Source organism: Zalophus californianus, chromosome 4 (assembly GCF_009762305.2).
Source record: "Zalophus californianus isolate mZalCal1 chromosome 4, mZalCal1.pri.v2, whole genome shotgun sequence".
Lineage (NCBI taxonomy): Eukaryota > Metazoa > Chordata > Mammalia > Carnivora > Otariidae > Zalophus > Zalophus californianus.
In genome coordinates this window covers 108,612,489-108,627,793 of record NC_045598.1, presented here as the reverse complement: position 1 = coordinate 108,627,793, position 15,305 = coordinate 108,612,489, and the positions used below count along the sequence as shown (strand labels likewise).

Genomic DNA, 15,305 nt, shown 5'->3' with positions numbered 1-15,305 from the left:
ACGGAAGGAGATGGAGAAAACTTACTTGAAGAAATGAATAAAATGGCAGAAAATTTCCCTAACCCAGAGAAGGAAACAGACATCTTATTCTAGAAAGTTCCCATTAAGATGAACCCACAGACCCACACAAAGACACTTTCTAATTAAAATGTCAAAAGTTAGGGGAGCCTGGATGGCTCAGTCGTTAAGTGTCTGCCTTCGGCTCAGATCATGATCCCAGGATCCTGGGATCGAGCCCCACTTCGGGCTCTCTGCTCAGCGGGAAGCTTGCTTCTTCCTCTCCCACTCCCACTGCTTATGTTCCCTCTCTCGCTGTGTCTCTCTCTGTCAAATAAATAAATAAAATGTTTAAAAAAATAAAACTAAAAAGTTAAAGACAAGGAGAAAATCTTAAAAGCAATAAAAAACTGTAACATTAAAAAAAAAAAAAAAAAGACTATAGCAGATTTTCAGCAGAAGCTTTTCAGGCCAGAAGGGAGTAGCACAATATAGTCAAAGTGCTGAATGGAAATAAACTTCAACCAAAATACTTCACACCCAGCAAAATCATTCAGAATTGAAAGAAAGATAAAGAGTTTTCTGGACAAAAAAAACCTAAAAGAGTTCATCTAAACCAGCATTACAAGAAATGTTAAAGGGATTTCTTTAAGCTGAAAATAAAAAGGACAAATTCACAAGAAGAAAACATAGGACACCAAACTTGGGACTGTCTGAACTAGTGGTTTTCAGATGGCTCAGAAGGTGACAAAAGCTGTGTCAGCAGAGAACAAGATCCAGATCACTAGGAACCTCCACCAGTGTAGCATCACTGTGAAGTAGAGGGGAACAACCCATACCTGAAAGAGGGTCACCATATTGTAGCTCTGTTTCCCCTGCACCAGGAGCAGCTGAGCCACCACCAAAGTAGCCATGAGGATGAGGACCATTTCAACGTGCATGGCTTCATGGCTAGGGGTGCCTGGTATGCATGCACATGTGCTCAACCCTCCACTGCTCCTTTTGGGAAAGGTCTAACATATCAACCTCATCCAGCTCCTGTTCTCCAACAATACCTCCTCCAACCTCCACCTCCACCACTGCCACCATCTTCACCACTTGTACAGACACCGCAAGGTTGGTTTATAAGTAGTTCTTGTTGATCTATAAAATCAGCTATGCCACTGGCATTGTTAGCTACATGGCTGTCATGTTTACCCTCTTTGGTCTATATTATTCAAAATCAAACCAGAAGATGCCATGGACCTTGGTATTTCTCTCTTCTTCTATGGCCTCTACTATGGAGTTCTTGAACGAGACTTTACACAAATGTGTGCAGACTACATGGCGCCTACCATAGGGTTCTACAATGAGTCAGGCATGCCTACCAAACACCTCTCTCTCAGACAGTGTGTGTGCCCTGTGTGGGCAGCAGATCTTTGTGGATGTCAGTGAAGAGGACGTCATCAAGAATATACATAAGCTGTCTTGTAATCATGTATTCCATGAGTTCTGCATCCTCAGCTGGTGCATTGTAGGAATCAAACAGATGTGTCCCTATTGCAAACAGAAAGTGAATCTCAGAAGAATGTTCAGCACGCCCTGGGAGAGGCCTCACATCATGTATGGGCAACTGCTAGATTGGCTTCGATATTTGGCAGCCTGGCAGTCTATCATCATTGGCCTGATGCAAGGCATCAACTACATCCTAGGCCTGGAATAGTCAGGAAGAAGAGCATCCACCCACTATGGACCTCAGGGCACTCTCCTCCCTGCTCTCTAAGATGTCCTGGGTAGGAAAAACTTAAAGGGGGCACTTGGGCCAGTCAGGACCCCTCTAACTGTGTCTAGGCTGGGGAGGGAGATGATGGAGAGCCAGCCAGTGGGGCTGCAGCAGTGGGGCCTTTTTAAAAGAAAACTATTTTGACAAATATTAAAAACAAATATGAAAGTATAAATCTCATTGGTAAAGGTAAACATATAGTAAAAATGGTAGATTAATCACTTATAAAGCTAGCATAAATGTTAAAAGACAAAAGTAGTAAAAATTATAACTACAATAATTAGTTAGGAAATACATAACATAAAGGTACGTAAAATGTGACATCAAAACCACAAAACATGGATGGGGTCGGGGGGAGTAAAAATGAGTTTAGAATGTGTTCAAACTTAGGTTATCAACTTAAAATACAGTTATAAATAAAGGTTGTTACACTAAGCCTCATAGGAACCACCAAGCAAAAACCTATGATAGATTCCCAAAAGACTGTGAGAGAGGAGATTCTTCTCCAAGAAAACAAATGGCAGATGATGTTGGTGATATGGTAGGGTCCAGGGCCTCTGGAATGGGAGGCCGTGGTAGCTTCCACAGAGGCTTCAGTAGCAGCATCTAGGCCAGGGCCAAGGCCACAGAGCTCAAAGAGGCAACGCCAAGGACAAGAAGTGGACCCCCATCACCATGCAGGGCCTGGTCACAGACATGAAGATCAAGTCCCTGGAGGGGATCTATCTCTTCTCCCTGTCTATCAAGGAATCTGAGATCACTGACTACTTCCTGGGGACATCCCTCCTCAAGGATGAGGTTTTGAAGATTCTGTCTATGCAAAAGCAGACCCATGCTCATCAGGTCAGGTTCCAAGGCATTTGCTGACATGAGTCTGGGTATTAAATGCTCCAAGGAGGTAGCCACTGCCATCATCCTGGCCAAGATTTCTTTCTTTCTTTCTTTTTAAGATTTTTTATTTATTTATTTGACACAGAGAGAGAGAGCGCGAGCACAAGCAGGTGGAATAGCAGGGACAGGGAGAGGGACAAGCCGGCTCCCTGCTGAGCAAGGAGCCAGATGTTGGGCTCAATCCCCAGACCCTGGGAACATGACCCAAGCCAAAGGCAGTCACTTAACCCACTAAGCCACCTAGGTGCCCCATGGCCAAGCTTTCCATCATCCCATTCAGCAAGGCTACTGGGGGAACAAGTAAGCCCCACACTATCCCATGCAAGGTGACTGGCCACTGTGGCTCTGTGCTGGCATGCCTCATCCCTGCCCCCAAAAGCACTGGTACTGTCTCAGCCCATGCCCAAGAAGCTACTGATGATGGCCACTATTGATGACGTCTACATCTCAGCTAGGGGCTGCACTGCCACCCTGGGCAACTTCACCATGGCCACTTTTGATGCCATTTCCAAGATCTACAGCTATCTTACCCCTGATCTCTGGAAAGAGACTGTGATCACCAAGTGTGCCTAGCAGGAATTCAATGACCATTTTGTAAAGACCCACACCAGAATCTCCATGCAGAGGACCCAGGCTCCAGCTGTAGCCACCACATAGATTTTATACCAGAAAAATAAAGTGAATGAAAACCTGTTTAAAAAAAAAAAGATTGTAAGAAAGGAATCTAAGCACACCACTAACAAAATTTATCAAACCACAAAGGAAGCGACCAAGAGAAGGAAAGGAAAGGAACTACAAAACACCCAGAAAACAATTAACAAAATGGCAATAAGTTCATAACCATCATTATTATTTTAATACAAATGGGCTAGTCTACAATCAAAAAGCAAGTGGCTAAGTGGATTTGAAAAAAAAAAGACACCTCTATATATGCTTACAAACAGACTCATTTTAAAAACTATCCTTAGACAGGGGGCAGAGCAAGAATGCGGAGGAGTAGGAGACCTGGGTTTCGTCTGGTCTCAGGAATTCAGCTGAATAGGGATCAAACCATTCTAAACACCTACGAACTCAAAAGAAGATCGAAGAAAAGAATAACAACTCTCTGAACAAAAAAGCGACCACTTACTGGAAGGTAGGATGTGCAGAGAAGTGAATCCGAGGCGATATTCGGGAGGATAGACGGTGGGGGAGGGGGCCTCCGTCGGCCACTTCTGGCAAGTGATAGAACCACAGAGCACAAAATCGGAACTTTTGGAAGTCGGTTCCGCTGAGGGACGTCACTCCAGTGGCTAAGCTGGGGGTGGAACCCTCGCAGGACAGTGTGGTCTCAGGACCCTTGGGGTCACAGAAAGACCGGGGGTGCCTGAGTGCAGCAAAGCTCCCAGGTATCGGAGCGGGGAACCCGGCTGCAGAGACGGAGCCAAGGCGCGGGCTCTCAGCTCAGGGTTGCCATAAACTGTGATCCGCAGCACAGTCGGGCCACTGCTCCTCCAGCAGGGACCCAACAAGCGGCAGAGCCGGGGAGAAGCCCCTCCCTCCCCCGGGAGGAGCGGGGCGGGAGCACACTGCAGGGATCTGCTGGGTTTGGAGACTCCACACGGGATCGGGTGCCAGAAACAGAAATGCTCAGTCACAGGCCGGGGGAGCACGGAGTGCGGCCGGAAACCGGGGAGACGGCAGTGACTGCCTGCTTTTCTCTGGGGGCGCACTAAGGAGCGGGGCCCCAAGTTCTCAGCACCGACCGGCGGAGATAGGGAGGCCGCCATTTTCACTCTCGTCTTCCAAAGCTGTACCGAGAGCTTTCAAGGAACAAACGCTCCCAAGAGCAAACCCAAGCAGATTGCTTGGCGCAGATCGACAGGGGCGGAGCAATTCCTCCTCCAGCAAAGACATTTGGGAATCACGGCAACTGGCCACTCCCCCAGAAGATCAGCACAAACAGCCAGCCAAGACAAAGTTTACCGATCAAGGAGAAGAGGGGAACAACAGCGCTAGGGGAACACTGCACATAGAATTCATGGCTTTTTTACCATGATTCATTAGTTTTTCAAATTTAATTTTTTTAACAGTATTTTTTTTGAATTTTTCTTTTTCCCTTTTTCAACCAACATCTTATCCTTTTTTTAAAAAAAATTTTTTTTATTTTTCATTTTTAGAATCATATTCTATCCCTTCATAGTAGTTACCCTTATTTTTGGCATATATATATATATATATAAATAAGTTGTCCTCTCTTTAAAATTTTGAGATTGAGTTTCTTCTAACAGATCAAAATATACCCTAAATCACTAGTGTATGGCTTTGTTCTAGTCTCGTGCCTGATTACATTCTTTTGTTTTTTAAATCTTATTCTTTCTTTTTTCAAACAACTTCTTACCAATTCCTTTTATAAAATGTTTTATAATTTTCATCTTTACAGTCATCTTCCATCCCTTCATTGTATCAACCCTTATTTTGTACATATATAAGTCTTTCCTTAAATTTTAGGAGGCACTTTCTTCTAACACACCAAAATACACCCAGAATCTAGGGTGTGGCACTGATCTATACACTAGCCTGATCATATTTGATCATATTCTGGATTTTTTCTTTTGTTATGTTTTTGTTTTTATCTTTTTGTTTTTTTTTTTTTCTCTTTCTTTTTTCTTTCTTTCCCTTTCTTTTCCCCTGGTTTCAGGTCTTTTCTGATTTCTTTAGAGTACATTTGCTGGGGACGTTAACCTGTTACGATTTTGTTCTCTCATTCATCTATTCTCCTCTGGACAAAATGACAAGATGAAAAAAATGACCTCAGCAAAAAGAACAAGAGGCAGTACCATCTGCCAGGGACCTACTCAATTCGGAAATTAGTACAATGTCGGACCTAGAGTTCAGAATCATGATTTTAAAGATACTAGGTGGGCTTGAAAAAAGCATGGAAGTTACTAGAGAAACCCTTACTGGAGAAATAAAAGAACTAAAATCTAACCAAATCAAAATCAAAAAGGCTATTATGAGATGCAATCAAAAATGGGGCCCCAACTGCTAGGATGCATGAAGCAGAAGAGAGAATTAGCAATATAGAAGACCAAATGATGGAAAATAAAGAAGCTGAGAAAAAGAGAGATAAAAAACTACTGGATCACGAGGGCAGAATTCTAGAGATAAGCGATATGATAAGACAAAACAACATTAGAATAATAGGTATCCCAGAAAAAGAAAGAGAGGGGCGCAGAAGGTATATTGGAGCAAATTATAGCAGAGAACTTCCCTAATGTGGGGAAGCAAACAGGCATCAAAATCCAGGAGGCACAGAGAACCCCTCTCAAAATCAATGAAAATAAGTCAACACTCCAACATCTAATAGTAAAACTTCTGAGTCATAGAGAGAAAGAGAAAATCTTGAAAGCAGTTCGGGAGAAGAGATATGTAACCTATAATGGTAGAAACATTAGACTGGCAACAGACCTATCCACAGAGACCTGGCAGGCCAGAAAGGACTGGCATGATATCTTCAGAGCACTAAACGAGAAAAATATGCAGCCAAGAATACTATATCTAGCGAGGCTGTCATTGAAAATGGAGAGATAAAAAGTTTCAAGGACAAACAAAAACTAAAGGAATTTGCAAACACAAAACCAGCCCTACAAGAAATATTGAAAGGGGTCCTCTAAGCAAAGAGAGAGCCTAAAAGCAGCACAGACCAGAAAGGAACACAGACAATATACAGTAACAGTACCTTACAGGCAATACAATGGCCCTAAATTCATATCCTTCAATAGTTACCCTGAATATAAATGGGCTAAATGCCGCAATCAAAAGACACAAGCTATCAGATTGGATTAAAAAACAAGACCCATCAATATGCTGTCTGCAAGAGACTCATTTTAGACCCAAAGAGAACCCCACATTGAAAGTGAGGGGGTGGAAAACCATTTGCCATGCTCATGGACACCAAAAGAAAGCTGGGGTGGCAATCCTTCTATCAGACAAATTAGATTTTAAAACAAAGACTGTAATAAGAGATGAAGAAGGACACTATATCCTACTTAAAGGGTCTATTCAACAAGAAGGTCTAACAATTGTAAATATCTATGCCCCTACCATGGGAGCAGCCAATTATAAAAGGCAATTAATAACAAAAGCAAAGAAACACATTGACAACAATACAATAATAGTGGGGGACTTTAACACCCCCCTGACTGAAATGGACAGATCATCTAAGCAAAAGATCAACAAGGAAATAAAGACTTTAAATGACACACTGGACCAAATGGACTTCACAGACATATTCAGAACATTCCATCCCAAAGCAACAGAATACAAATTCTTCTCTAGTGCCCATAGAACATTCTCCAGAATTGATCACATCCTAGGTCACAAATCAGGTCTGCACCGGTACCAAAAGATTGGGATTATTCCCTGCATATTTTCAGACCACAATGCTTTGAAACTAGAACTCAATCACAAGAGGAAAGCCGGAAAGAACTCAAATTCATGGAGGCTAAAGAGCATCCTACTAAAGAATGAATGGGTCAACCAGGAAATTAAAGAAGAATTAAAAAAATTCATGGAAACCAATGAAAATGAAAACACAACTGTTCAAAATCTCTGGGATGCGGCAAAGGCAGTCCTAAGAGGAAAGTATATAGCAATACAAGCCTTTCTCAAGAAACAAGAAAGGTCTCAAATACACAACCTAACCCTACACCTAAAAGAGCTAGAGAAAAAACAACAAATAAAGCCTGAACCCAGCAGAAGAAGAGAAATAATAAAGATGAGAGCAGAAATCAGTAAGTAGAAACCAAAAGAACAGTAGAACAGATCAACGAAACTAGGAGCTGGTTCTTTGAAAGAATTAACAAGATTGATAAACCCCTGGCCAGACTTATCAAAAAGAAAAGAGAAATGACCCAAATCAACAAAATCATGAATGAAAGAGGAGAAATCATAACCAACACCAAAGAAATACAATTATAAGAACATATTATGAGCAAATTAGAGAACCTGGAAGAAATGGATGCATTCCTAGAGATGTATCAACTACCAAAATTGAACGAGGAAGAAATAGAAAACCTGAACAGACCTATAACCCCTAAGGAAATTGAAGGGGTCATCAAAAATCTCCCAACAAACAAAAGCCCAGGGCCAGATGGCTTCCCAGGGGAATTCTACCATTTAAAGAAGAATTAATATCTATTCTTCTGAAACTGTTCCAAAAAATAGGAATGGAAGGAAAACTTCCAAACTCATTTTAGGAGGCCACCATTACCTTGATCCCTAAACCAGACAAAAGACCCCATCAAAAAGGAGAATTACAGACCAATATTCTTGATGAACATGGATGCAAAAATCTCACCAAAATACTAGCCAATAGGATCCAACAGTACGTTAAAAGGATTATTCACCATGACCACGTGGGATATATCCCTGGGCTGCAATGTTGGTTCAACATCTGCAAATCAATCAACATGATACAATACATTAACAAAAGAAAGAATGAGAATCATATGATCCTCTCAATAGATGCAGAAAAAGCATGTGACAAAGTACAGCATCCTTTCTTGATCAAAACTCTTCAGAGTATAAGGATGGAGGGTACATACCTCAGTATCATAAAAGCCATCTATGAAAAACCTACAGCGAATATCATTCTCAATGGGGAAAAGCTGAGAGCTTTCCCCCTAAGGTCAGGAACGCGGCAGGGATGTCCACTCTCACCACTGCTATTCAACATAGTATTAGAAGTCCTAGCCACAGCAATCAGACAACAAAAAGAAATCAAAGGTTTCCAAATCGGCAAAGAGGAAGTCAAACTCTCACTCTTTGCAGATGATAGGATACTTTATGTGGAAAAGCCAAAAGACTCCATCCCAAAACTGCTAGAACTCATACAGGAATTCAGTAAAGTGGATATAAAATGCAGGATATAAAATCAATGCATAGAAATCAGTGGCATTCCTATACACCAACAACAAGACAGAAGACAGACAAATGAAGGAGTCAATCCCATTTACAATTGCACCCAAAACCCTGAGATACCTAGGAATAAATTTAACCAAAGAGGCAAAGGATCTGTACTCAGAAAACTATAAAATACTAATGAAAGAAATTGAGGACGACACAACGAAATGGAAAAACATTCCATGCTCATGGATTGGAAGAACAAAAATTGTGAAGATGTCAATGCTACCTAGAGCAATCTACACATTCAATGCAATCCCCATCAAAATACCATCTACTTTTTTCAAAGAAATGGAACAAATAATCCTAAAATTTGTATGGAACCAGAAGAGACCCCGAATAGCCAGAGGAATGTTGAAAAAGAAAAGCAAAACTGGCGGCATCACAATTCCGGACTTCCGGACAGCTCTATTACAAAGCTGTCATCATCAAGACAGTATGGTACTGGCACAAAAACAGACACATAGATCAATGGAACAGAATTGAGAGCCCAGAAATGGACCCTCAACTCTATGGTCAGCTAATCTTTGACAAAGCAGGGAAGAATGTCCAATGGAAAAAAGACAGTCTCTTCAACAAATGGTGTTGGGAAAACTGGACAGCCACATGCAGAAGAATAAAACTGGACCATTTTCTTCCACCGCACACAAAAATAGACTCCAAATCGTTCAAAGAGCTAAATGTGAGACAGGAGTCCATCAAAATGCTAAAGGAGAACACAGGCAGCAACCTCTTCGACCTCAGCCTCAGCAACTTCTTCCTAGGAACATCGCCAAAGGCAAGGGAAGCAAGGACAAAAATGAACTGTTGGGATTGCATCAAAATAAAAAGCTTTTGCACAGCAAAAGAAACAGTCAAAAAAGCCAAAAGACAACCGACAGAATGGGAGAAAATATTTGCAAATGACAGATCAGATAAAGGGCTAGTGTCCAAAATCTAAGAACTTATCAAACTCAACACCCAAAGAACAAGTAATCCAATTAAGAAATGGGCAGAAGACATGAACAGACATTTTTCCAAAGAAGACATCCAAATGGCCAACAGACACATGAAAAACTGCTCAACATCGCTCGGCATCAGGGAAATCCAAATCAAAACCTCAATGAGATACCACCTCACACCAGTCAGAATGGCTAAAATTAACAAGTCAGGAAATGACAGATGTTGGCGGGGATGCGGAGAAAGGGGAACCCTCCTACACTGTTCATGGGAATGCAAGCTGGTGCAACCACTCAAACAGTATGGAGGTTCCTCAAACAGTTGAAAATAGAGCTACCCTACGATCCAGCAACTGCACTACTGGGTATTTACCCCAAAGATACAAATGTAGGGATCCGAAGGGGTACGTGCACCCCAATGTTTATAGCAGCAATGTCCACAATAGCCAAACTGTGGAAAGAGCCAAGATGTCCATCAACAGATGAATAGATAAAGAAGAGGTGGTATATATACACAATGGAATATTATGCAGCCATCAAAAGGAACGAGATTTTGCCATTTGCATTGACGTGTATAGAACTGGAGGGTGTTATGCTGAGTGAAATAAGTCAATCAGAGAAAGACATGTATCATATGACCTCACTGAGGAATTCTTAATCTCAGGAAACAAAGTGAGAGTTGCTGGAGTGGTGGGGGGGTGGGAGGGATGGGGTGGCTGGGTGATAGACACTGGGGAGGGTATGTGCTATGGTGAGCGCTGTGAATTGTGCAAGACTGTGGAATCACAGATCTGTACCTATGAAACAAATAATGCAATATATGTTAAGAAAAAAAAAGAAGATAGCAGAAGGGGAAGAATGAAGGGGAGTAAATCGGAGGGGGAGATGAACCATGAGAGATGATGGACTCTGAAAAACAAACTGAGAGTTCTAAAGGGGAGGGGGGTGAGGGGATGGGTTATGCTGGTGATGGGTATTAAAGAGGGCACATTCTGCGTGGAGCACTGCACAAACAAGAATCATGGAACACTATATCAAAAAGTAATGATGTAATATATGATGATTAACATAATAAAAAATTTAAAAAAATAACTATCCTTAGACAAAATAGACTAAAGCAAAGACTATTTTTAAAAAACAAGCAAACAAGGCATTACATAATGAAGAAGGTATCAATCCACAAAAAGATGTAACATTTGTAAATATTTATGCACCCAAACTAGGAACACCTAAATATATAAAGCAAATATTAACAGATCTAAAGGAAGAAACAGACAGCAATACAATAATAGTATGGAACTTTCATAATGGATAGATCATCCGGACAGAAGATCAATAAGGAAACATTGGACTTACACAACATGTTTAGTAGATGAATTGAACAGATATATACAGAACATTCCACCCAAAAGCAGAATACATATTCTTTCCAAGTGCACATGGAACATTCTCGAGAATAGATATGTTAGTCCACAAAATAAGTTCTACTAAATTTAAGAAGATTGAAATCATATCAACCATATTTTCCAACTATAATAGGATGAAACTAAAAATCAATTACAAGAAAACTGGAAAATTCACAAATATATGGAGCTTAAATAACATGCTACTGAACAACCAGTGAGTCAATGAAGAAATCAATGAGAAATAAAAAGATACCTTCAGACAAATGAAAATGGAAATACAATGTACCAAAATTTAGGGGATATAGCAAAAGCAGTTCAAAGAGAGTTCAGGAGATAAATACTTACCTCAAGAACTAAGAAAAATTTCAAATAAACAACCTAACATTACACTAGAAAAAGAAGAACCAGTGAAGTCCAAAGTTAGTAGAAGAAAGGAAATACAGAGTGGAAATAAATTAAATAGACTAAAAAGATAAAAATAAGATCAATGAAACTAAGAGTTGGTTCTGTGAAAAGATACACAAAATCGGCAAACCTTTAGCAAGACTCAGCAACGAAAAAAGAGGACTCAAAATCAGAAATTAGGGGCACTGGGTGGCTCAGTTGGTTAAGTGTCTGCCTTCAGCTCGGGTCATGATCTTGGGTTCCTGGAATCGAGCCCCATGTCCAGCTCTCTGCTCAGCAGGGAGCCTGCTTCTCTGCTGCCTGCCATTCTCCCTGCTTGTGCTTGCTCCCTCTCTCTGTCAAGTAAATAAAATCTTTTTAAAAAATCAGAAATTACAACTACATACAAAGAATCACAAAATACTATTATATGCCACAGATTTTACAATCTAGAAGAAATGAATAAATTCCTAGAAATATTCAGAAAGGAACTACAATCATAAAAAAATAAGAAATTTTAAAAGACTGATTACTAGTAAAGAGATTGAATCAGTAATCAAAAATCTCCCAATAAACAAAAAAGTCCAGGACCACATGCCTTTACTGGTAAATTCTACCAAACATTTAAAGAATTAATGGCAATCTTTCTCAAACTCTTTCAAAAAATAGAAGTGATGGGTACACTTTTGAACTCATTTTATGCAATCAGCATTACCCTGATATCAACACCATATAAGGACACCATAAGAAAAGATAGTTATAGGGCAACATCCCTGATGAACATAGATGCAAAAATTTTCAATAAAATACTAGCAAACCAAATTCAACAATACATTTAAAGGCTCATATACCATGATCAAGTGGGTATTATTTCAGGGATGCAAGGTAGTTCAACATCTGCAAATCAATCAACATGACACAGCACATAAACAAAATAAAACATAAAAATCATATGATCTTCTCAATAGATGTAGAAATAGCATGACAGAATTCAACATCCATTTATGATAAAAACACTCAACAAAGTAGATATAGATGGAATGTACCTCAACATATAAAGGCCATATATGACAAACCCCTGCTAATATCATACTCAATAGTGAAAAACTGAAAGCTTTTTGTCTAAGATCAGCAACGACACAAGGATGCCCACTCTCACCATTTTATTCAACATAGGATGGATGTCATAGCCAGAACAATTAGGCAAGGAAAAGAAGTATTAGGTATCCAAATTGGAAAGGAAAAGTAAAACTGTATTTGCAGATGACATGATATTATATATAGAAAACCCTAAAGACTCCACCAAAAAAACTGCAGAATAGTGGCTCAGCTGGTTAAGTGACTACCTTCAACTCAGGTCATGATCCTGGAGTCCCAGAAGCAGGGAGTCTGCTTCTCCCTCTGACCCTCCCCCCCTCATGTTCTCTCTCATTCTCTCTCTCAAATAAATGAAATCTTTTTTTAAAAAGTTGCAGAATACAAAATTAATATATAGAAATTTGTATTTCTATACACTAATAACAAAGTAGTAAAACGATAAATTAAGAAAACAATCCCATTTACAATTACATAACAAGAATAAAATACCAAGGAATAAATTTAACCAAGGAGGTGAAAGACCTCTGCAATGAAAACTATAAGAAACTGATTAAAGTAATTAACAAAGATAAATAAATAGAAAGATATTCCATTCTTATGGATTGAAAAATTAATATTGTTAAAATATTAACAGTACCCAAAGCAATCTATAGATTCAATGCAATCCCTAAAATTTACAATGTCACTCTTCACAGAAACAGAACAAACATTCCTAAAAATTTGTATGGAACAACAAAAAACCTCCAAAACCAAAACAATCTTGACAAACAACAAAGCTAGAGGTATCACAATCCCAGATTTCATACTGTATTACAAAGCTATAGTAATCAAAACAGTATGGTCCTGGTTTGAAAACAGACAGATGGATCAACAGACCAGAAGAGAGAACCCAGAATCAAACCCACCTATATGTGGTCATTAATTTATGACAAAAAATTAAAGACTATAAAATGGGGAAAGAACAGACATTCCCTCCAATAAATGATGTTGGGAAAACTGGACAGCCACATGCAAAAGAATGAAACTAGGATATGATCTTACATTATACATAAAAACCAACTCAAAATGGATTAAAACCTTGAATATGAGGCCTGAAACCATAAAACTAGAAGAAAACATAGATGGTACACTCCTCAATATTGGTCTTGGCCACTGAGTTTTTGGATCTGACTTCAAAAGCAAAGGCAACAAAAGTAAAACTAAACAAGTATAAGCTATATCATGCTAAAAATCTTCTGCACAGCAAAGGAAATCATCCATAAAATGAAAAGACAACCTACCGAATGGGAGAATATATTTGCAAATCCTGAATCTGATATATCTGATATAATATCCAAAACATATAAAGAACGCATACAACTCACTAGCAGACAAACAAACTAAAAAACAGAGAACCTGAACAGGCATTTTTCTAAAGAAAACATACAGATAGCTAAGAGACACATGTAAAGATGTTCAACATCATCAGGGAAATGCAAACCAAAACCACAATGAGATACCAACTCACACCTATGAGGATGGCTTTCATCAAAAAGACAAAAAGTAACAAGTATAAGTGAGAATGTGTGAAAAAGGGAACCCTTATGTACTCTTGGTGAGAATGTAAATTGTATAGACACTATGGCAAACAGTATGGAAGTTATTCACAAAATTAAAAACAGAACCACCATATGGTCCAGCAATTCCACTTCTGGGTATTTATGTGAAGAAAACAAAAATACTAATTGGAAAAAATATATGCCACCTTTTCATTCACTACAGCATTATTTTCAATAGATAAGATATGGAAGCAATCTGTGCAAGATGTGGTATATATATATATATATATATATATATATATATATATATATATATACAATGGAATAGTGTTCAACCATAAAAAAAGGAAATCCTGTTACTTATGACAACATGGGTGGACCCTGAGGCCACTAGGTTAAGTGAAATAAAGACAGAGAAAGTAAAACACTGTGGGCTCTCACTTACATGTGGAATTTTAAAAACAACATAACCAAGCTCATGGATACAAGGAATAGACTGGTGGTTGCCAGAGGTGGGGGCCGGGGGTGGGACAAAGGACTGAGGCATAAATTTCCAGGTGTAAAATAATTAAGTTATGGGGATATAATGTACAACATGTTGACTACAGTTAATAATACTGTACTGCATATTTGAAAGTTGCTAAGAAAGTAGATCTTAAAAATCCTTATCAAAAGAAAAAATATTTTTTTAACTATGTATAGTGACAGATGTTAACTAGACATTGTTGTGATCACTTCACAATATATGCAAATATGTTGGTAGACCTGAAACTTATATAATGGAATATGTCAATTATACCTTAATAAAAGCTATATCAAGTGGTGTTCTTATAACTTGAAATAAGAAAAATCATTATTACAAATATGGACCTGGTCTTTTACAATTAATGCAAGCTTAGAGTGACTTAAAGTAATACAATGAAGACTGTCATAGGTACTTTAAAAAATGTCCATGGAGGGGCTCCTGGGTGGCTCAATCGGTTAAGCAGCAGACTCTTGGTTTCAGCTCAGGTCGTGATCTCAGGGTCATGAGATTGAGCCCCACATCTGGCTCCGCACTCAGCGTGGAATCTGCTTGAGTTTCTCTCTCCCTCTCCCTCTGTTCCTCCTCTGCTCTCTCTCAAATAAATAAATCTAAAAAATAATAATAATACCTGTGGAGAAAAAATGATTTTGATCACATTAAATCTGTAGATTGGCTAGGAAAATTACAGTTTTAATTCCAAATACTTGGACTTTTCTGCATATCTTATTAATGATTTCTACTTTAAATTCAACCATGGTTAGAAATTAGAGTCCTTAGAATTTCAAACTTTTGAAACCTATTGAGAAGTTTTATAGCCCT

At 39.1% G+C, this 15,305-nt stretch overlaps 1 protein-coding gene and 2 pseudogenes across 8 annotated transcripts in view; 2 read left to right on the top strand and 1 right to left on the bottom strand.

Moving 5' to 3' along the window:
* Positions 1-15,305, bottom strand: part of SPIDR (scaffold protein involved in DNA repair) — a 563,099-nt gene that overhangs the window by 468,298 nt on the left and 79,496 nt on the right. The gene's annotated exons all lie outside the window — the stretch shown is intronic.
* On the top strand, positions 968-1,711 carry LOC113914477 (annotated as a pseudogene).
* On the top strand, positions 2,375-3,307 carry LOC113923600 (annotated as a pseudogene).